This window comes from Monodelphis domestica, chromosome 1 (assembly GCF_027887165.1).
Source record: "Monodelphis domestica isolate mMonDom1 chromosome 1, mMonDom1.pri, whole genome shotgun sequence".
NCBI classification, from domain to species: Eukaryota; Metazoa; Chordata; class Mammalia; order Didelphimorphia; family Didelphidae; genus Monodelphis; species Monodelphis domestica.
Genome location: NC_077227.1, coordinates 58,134,629 through 58,142,906, shown reverse-complemented (window position 1 = coordinate 58,142,906; position 8,278 = coordinate 58,134,629).

Sequence of the window (8,278 nt, the reverse complement as noted above, 5' to 3'; positions counted from 1 at the left end):
TTCTAGGGTCACATAGCTAGTTAAATGTGAGACCAGATTTGAACTCACAAAGATGAACCTTTCTGATTCCAAACCCTGTACTCCATTCACTGCACCACTTTGCTGTCCCAGATTAGGTGTGTGAACACATTTCCATATTAACCAAGTTGTAAAGGAAAGCACACACCACAAAATTAAATAAAACTCAAGAAAAATAAAGTTTAAAAAAGTCTGTTTCAATCTGTATTCAGGCACTATCAGCTCTTTCTCTGGAGGTAGAATTTTTCATCATGAGCCCTTTAGAATTGTCTTGGATCATTGTACAGTGATCCCTCACCTATCTCAGGAGTTATGTTCCAGAGACCGCCTCGATAGGTAAAAATCCACAAAGAAATTATGTTATATTTATTTATATGTATATATAAATATATATATATATTTAAGGCTTTAGCCAATCAGCAGCCAAGATACAGAACACAGTGCTGTGGTTGGTCACCTTTCATTCCATTAGCTATGATGGAATCATATGCCATGTACATCATCATCAGTATGCCGTGTACAATCTCATGTTGGCATACTTGCACAAGTGATAGTGGCATAGTTACTGCTTTTACATTGTGTACAGTACAGCACTCATCTGTAAAATCCTGCAATATAACAAAAAAATAACAAAATAACAAAAAATATAACAAAAAAAAACCCTCTGCAATCCAGAATTAGATAAAAAAAACTGAGGTACAGTGAAGTCATGATAATTGTACAACTTATCATATAGTTATATATATATATACATATATATATATAATATAGTTAGATATAGTGAGGGATGATTGTATTACTCAAAATAGCTAAGTCATTCAGTTGATCGCTATACAATATTGCTGTTGCTATGTACAATGTTCTCCTGGTTCTTCTCACTTCACTTTACATAAGTTCATATCAGTCTTCCCACATTTTTCTGAATCCATCCCACTCATCATATACTACAGAACAATAGTATTACACCACAATCATAGAACACAACTTGTTTAGTCATTTTTTCCCAATTGATGAGGCATCCCTTCAATTTCCAGTTCTTTGCCACCACAGAAAGAATTGCTATAAATATTTTTGTACACATAGGTCCTTTTCCTTTTTCTTTGATCTGTGAGGTATAGAACTCGTAGTCATATAGCTGGTTCAAAGGATATACAAGTGTTGTTTTTATTTTCATTTTTCCAGATTACATGTTAGTCTAATTTTCAATAATTGTTTTCTGACATTTTGTTATCCATGTTCTATCCCTTATTCTTACCCCTCTCCATTCACCAAGATGGCAGGTCATTACCTAGGTTACATAGGTTGTATATGTATTATTATATAATATATATTTCCATGTTCATTATATTGTGAAAGAAAATACATATTGCCTACACTTGATAAAAATTCTCTATAAAACTGTCTTATAGCCCTTTAAGCATAGTTCCAAATGTTCTCCAGAATGGTTGGATCATCTCACAACTCTACTAATAGTGCATTAGTGTCTCAGTTTTTCTATATCACCTCCAATATTTATTATTTTCCTTTTCTGACTTGGCCAATCTGATAGGTGTGAGATGATACCTCAGAGTTGTTTTAATTTTGTATTTCTCTAGTTGATGATGAATTAGAGCATTTTTCATATGGCTATAGTTTTGGTTTCTTCTTCTGAAAACTGCCTATCTCTATCCATTGACCATTTATCAATTGTAGAATGATTCTTATTCTTATAAATTTGAGTCAGTTCCCTATATATTTGAGAAATGAGGTCTTTAAGAACGATGAAGCTCTTGAAACTTCTTTGGAGATTTATAAGTCTCTATCCCACTATCTGTTCAAGGGTCCAGGGCTGGGTGACTATAAATGTATTCTTTTCTCTTAAAGATGGAATGAGGCAGTAGTGTGAGCCAGAGGAATTGTCAGCCTCTTAGAAGAGCTAATTTGAAGTTTTATTCTAGGTCTTGCCCATCAATGAAATAATTGATTAAGACACAATGTACACATTCACCCATCTTCAGCAAAATGCCACAGAGGTGATGGTAGTACCAAGTTTCCCAGTAACTTAATGGATGCCTTTCTGGTCACCCACTTTCATTGCTGGACTTCGACACTCAAAACCCAGACAGCTCTTACTGCTTGGCAATCTCACTCAGCTATAGAAGTGTTACACCAGACAGTTGACACTTTTTGAAGATAAGACATTCAATTCAAAGGGGGTGAAAAAAGGCAAAACCAAAGAAAACAAGAAAAAATGGCTTCAAATTGAAGCTGCTTGTAGTATTATAAATAGAAAGTGAAAAGCTAATGCCCACATTTAAATAGCTGAGTAAAAAAAAATAATGATTCAAAGATGATGGCCAGGCCAAATTTCTGATTAAAATATAGGTATAATCATTAAGATAATTTCCCAAGACATTCAAAGAAGCCACAGTCAGCTACTTATGACACTAAAATGCTGACAGCTTAACTAAAAGGGAGGAAAAACTACAAACTGTGGCGAACTTATTTTTATGAAATCTGGCATAGAAAAGAAACAAAATATAAGCCAGGCAAGATGGATCGAATTATTTACAATAGAAGAATGAATAATGCACTTATTAAGGCTAAAGACTACAAAGAGGTTAATGTTCACAGCAGGGAACTACAATTAGCAAATTCATGGATCATAGTTTTGCTTCTACTTTTATTGGGAAGGAGCATAATTTGGTATTGTTCTATAGGACATTTAGAGACTCTAGGGATCACTCAACCCAATCTAATGCTATTTGCACTGGTGGGTTGGGTCCCCAGAACTCAGCTGTGCTTGCTCTCAAGGTTCAAGGAATAAACCAGTCAGGATTGGGGTGATTCTTCAAATGCTACCCCCACCCCCTGCATTCCAGTGTGTTCTCCTAATATCAATCAGCAGTGATTACTACCTCAATAGTATTTGTCACTCCAGTTCATCTCACTATCATCAACAAGCAATTCATAGCAATTAACTTTTATAAATATATTTACTATGAAGACATATCAAGAAGTAAAAATACTTGCCCCTAAAATGAAGCAAACTCTCCTCTCTGCCTTTAGTTCCTGGGAACAGTGAGCTCAGACTTAAACTGGGTGCTAGAAACATCCCTACCACCAAATTTACACCCAAGGGCAGCACAGTTAAAGAAGTTCCTTGCCAGCCTGCAGGGAAAGCCATCTTGGCTATTGGGCTGATCCCATCCTGGACTGGACTATGCACATAATTCCCCTGACCTGTTCTAGCTCTTCTCCCAGCTTGAGTTTGGCAGCTGTGATCTTTGTCATGCTCTCCTGCCATAGGATCTCTGAGTGGTTGCTAAGGGACCATCTAATGCAAATTAATCAATAAACACCTGGCAACTAGATACCAGATGGGAGATAGAGGAATCATAAGATTCAAAATGAGAAAGGAATTTAGTGATTACATAGTCTATTCCCTTTATATTGTGTATGAGGAAAGGAGGACCCTGTGAGGTTAGGTGACTTGCCTATGGACCCTTACCATTCTGTTGGGGGGGGGGATATTTTCTTTTGATTGGAATAAAGATAGTCATGAGAATTCATGCTGCTCAAAGCTACTCTACTACCGTTTTCCAGATAAGGTCCTCTAGCTAAGGTCCAGAGGAATAAACACATGAAGGACAGAAGAAACAAAACACCTGGCATTTCAGACTATTTGGGAAGGGGCTCTTCCACCATGAGTATTAAGAGTAGTTCTGTATCCACATTGTGGACAGCCAGGCAGTACAATGGATAGAGTGCTGGTCCTGAAGTCAAGAATATTTATTTTCCTGAATTCAAAACTAGCCTGTAACCCTTATTAACTAGGTGACACTGAAAAGATCATTTCCCCTTGGTTGCCTCAGTTTCCTCTTATGTAAAAGAAATGGAGAAGGAAATTACAAAACACGGCAGTGCCTTTGCCAAGAAAACTCCAAGTGAGGTAATGAAGAGTCAGGGCTCAAAGCAATTGAACAACACCTCCACAGTGAAGGTCCACCAAGTGTAACTCAAGGAAACTTGAGTTTTTCTGTTGGAACTTTTTGTAGGGACATTCTGTTATAGCTCAGCAGTTAGTTGAGAAGCCTTTTCTTCTCCATAACAGTAAAAAAGACAAGAAATAGTCTAAAAATACCTGGGCACGTCCTGAATTGGGAAGTAAGTCTTCTTTATTCCACATTATATGTATTTCCAGCAGAAGGCTCCCTGAAGCTCCACATGGGCAGGCACAGAGCAAACGGAGAATAGTGTACAAGGTTGAAAGACTTGGTTCCCATTGGCCAAGACAACTCCACCTCCATTATACTGAAACCTTATTTTTGCACAGAAGCATTGTCTTGAGTCTCAACTACGTAATTCAAGATCTACAAAACTGGAATCTACTTTTGGCAATTCCGATATGTTGATTATTTGTGATTATTGCTACCTACTAATGAACAGAGATAAAACATTTGAATAAGTCAGAAGATTTGGGTTCCAGGCTTGGTTCTGACACTGAATATATGAGCTGTGGTAAATCAATTTACTTATCTTGGCCTTGGATCTCTCATTGTCAAATGAGAGGGTTGAAATAAATGATCCTTAAGATTCCTTTCAGATCTGAAATATAATAAAATATTTAGTCTTGACAACACTTTCCCAAATGTGTTACTTTATTCTGCCCCACTGAAGGTATTAATGAGTGTTTACACTTTACCTGTGGTATATTAATATTGTAAAAGATCTTACCCAACATCACCTCATGGAAATTGGAGCAGATTACCAGACATTTGGCTGCTTGATCCTAGAGGGGAAAAATTACTTTATATCTATATGGGGGGGGTGGCATGTTCTTTTAAAATGTTTTAGAAGTTTCATTTTAATATGGATTTGTGACTTCAAGATCTTAAAGAAAAGAAGATACACCATAAGCTGACTCTTATTCGAAAGCAGTTTTGTATGTAATCTTGCATTAGTGATAGTTGCTAAGGGACCATTCAATGCAAATTAATCAATAAACACCTGGCAACTAGATACCAGATGGGAGATAGAGGAATCATAAGATTCAAAATGAGAAAGGAATTTAGTGATTACATAGTCTATCCCCTTTATTTTGCAGATGAGAAAAGGAGTGCACAAAGAGGCTAGGTGACTTACCTGTGTACACACAGCTCTCTTTTGTGGGGGGAAAATTACTTTCTTTTGATTGGAACAAAGATGGTTGTGGGAATTCACACTGCTGATGTTCAGAGACAGTGAGTGGCCCTAATCTTTTCCCTTTTTCAGTTTCTGCCAAGCTTCACGGAAGGGAAAATAGTGTCCTGAGGAGAAAAGAGCTAAAAACCCCTGAGAAATGAATCCAATAGTTAAGTGAGGAAGAGGCCAAGAAATCAGGAGGCCATCATAGATAAGTGTCAGCTCACAGCTAACAATTAAACTTCTAGTAAAAACAGAACCAAATCATGGTGAAACCTGGTTATTTCAGCATTGAATGAAATAGATGGGAATAATGTGGTTTAAGAGAGGATGGGAAAAATTATTTTGCAATTATACCATACAGATAGAAAAGTAAATGAAAATAGATACAATTGATAGTTTAGACAAAGTGAGAACATAGCTGATGAGGAAGTTTCATCCAAGTGCTTTTGATGTTAAACTATCCTGAAGCTGACAAAACAGACTCTTCCAGGAACTAGAAGTGGATGACTTTTTTTTAATTCACATTTCCCAAACTCAGGTATACAAACACTATATCCTTCATTTGAAAAAATTTTATTTAATTAATTTAGAATATTTTTCCATGGTTACATCATTCATGCTCTTTCCCTCTCCTCACCCCACCCCCCTCCCATAGCCGACAAGTAATTCCACTGAGTTTACATGTGTCCTGGATCAAGACCTATTTCCATATTATTGATAATTGCACTAGGGTGATCACTTAGAGTCTCCATCCCCAATCATATCTCCATTGGACCATGTGATCAAGCAGTTGTTTTTCTTCTGTGTTTCTATTCCCACAGTTCTTCTGAATGTGGAACATTGTATCCTTTAAAGTAACCCTTGGGAAGATTTATTCCAACAATGCTACCCTTTCTCAAAATATTTTTGGAACTCCGCTTTTGGGAAAGTCTTTAAAAAATACTATGTTCCATTATTTTAATTGTACTTAATGATAGGTAATCCTCATTTTCTGCATGTGGATTTGATGTTTGGAAAGAGCCAGAAGTTTTTTAGAGCCAAGACTAGTGAATAAGATGGTTGATCACAATAGATAACAAGTACTCCCCTTGTTCAAAACTAAGTATGAACAATAAAAAAAAAACAATGAGAATTTGCTTCTGAGGCTTGTAAACTCATCCTTAAGGCAGTTTCAAAATTAGGGTCACAAAAATTTGTTTAAGATTCCATTACTGAAATAGCTTATAGCCTCCCAAAGTGACTGCATTGGCAATGTTAATTCCCCTATTTGAATTGTAAAATCATACACTGTAGTAAAAATATTTTACTGATAACTTAATTTTGACACCATCTTCCTTTTTTCAACATACACCTACCCCATCCCATTTCCAAAAAGCTCTCATAAGAAAGAACAAAAAAGAAAGAAGGGGAGGGAATGGGGGAGAAGCATTCCAATAAACTGTAATATATCAACTTTATTTGATAACATATGCAAAATTCCACAATCACAATTCCCCATCTATTCAAGTAAATGAGACACATTGTTTTGTTTCTGGAATGAAGCTTGATTAGTATATGCCTCTTCATTGAGGGGTAAGAAATTGTTTTCTTTCCATTTATATTCTTGCATTAACCATGAAAATTGTCTTCTTGGTTATACTTACTACACTTTGCATCAATTCATATAAGTCTTCACAGGTTTCTTTGAATTTTTCATATTCACAATTGCTTGTAGCACTTCATTATATTCATGCACCACAATATATTTAAGCATTTCCCCCTTGGGATGCTATACTTATGATTGGCTCTTTTTTTCTCAGTGTAATATATTTTAAATATTTTATCATATATGGGACTGTATTTTCTTTATTTAAGCTCTTTTGGGGTACATATCTAACAGGGAGGTCTGAGTCAATGGGTATTTATGGATGTTTTAGATACATTTTTAATCCCTTACTTTCAATACTATGTATTGGTTCCAAGGCAGAAGAGTGGTAAGGGGTAGATGGGGGGAAGGTTTAAGTGACTTGCCCAGGGTCACACAACTAGAAAGTCCCTGAGGCCAGATTTGAACACAGGACATCCCATCTCTAGGCCTGATGGTCTATCCATTGAGCCACCCAGCTGCCCTCCATTTTAGATAATTAAAAAAATAGAATTCAAAAATATATTCCAGGGTAACTCTAACCAAACCACAGCTTTACTAACAGTATGTCCATATGATTTTCCTTCCAAATGTTCCTCATAATTTAGCTCTAACTGCTCATAACTGTAGCATCTAGCTACAGTTTTACCAGTTTGGGGATGTGTAGTATGAAACATCAAATGTTTTGCTTTGTATTTCTATTATTTGTGATGTGGAATAATCTCTTATATGATTTCTAATGGCTTATAATTTTTCTTTTGAGAATCATTTCTGTGTTCATATCTTTTGACTATATAATCATTGGTGAATGGTTCTGTCTTTTGACCCTAGCCTATGCCCTGGGTTCCTATAGTTCATTCCCAATTCTAACTTGGGAGTTAATTCATTTTGGATGGTTTTACTTCCCAAGGAACTGCGATTCCTTTCTGAACTGTTGACATATATCATTCTCCTAATGAACATAGGAACTCATTTGATACGATCTAATACATAATATGCTTTTGTAGAGGAGGTGAAATGAACTTTAGAGAAAAATCACTTCCAATATCTGAACTTAATAATTCAGGAACATGAAACTCACAGAGATAAAATACCTTGTCAAAGGCACCATAGCAAGTTAATAGAAGTCCAAAGACTGGACTTAGGTTTCCTGAATCCTAGCCCAGGGCATTCGCCACTATACCATGTGGCATTCATGAGCTAGAATAACTTTAGAACATAAACTCTGAGAGGCCAAGTCATAGCATAGCTCATGATCCAGTTTATAGTGATATTGTTTCCAGTAAAAATAAACTAGATGATATCTGGGGCAATAAAAGGGGTTTTATATAATTAAGTTTTACAAAAATAAATAAGACAAAAACAATTAAATAACCAATTGGTTGAAGTCCTAATTCACTGAGTGACCTTAACTATGAGAACTCACTAAATAATATTTGACTAGTGTGTGCCTCTTGGTGTTTTCTAGGG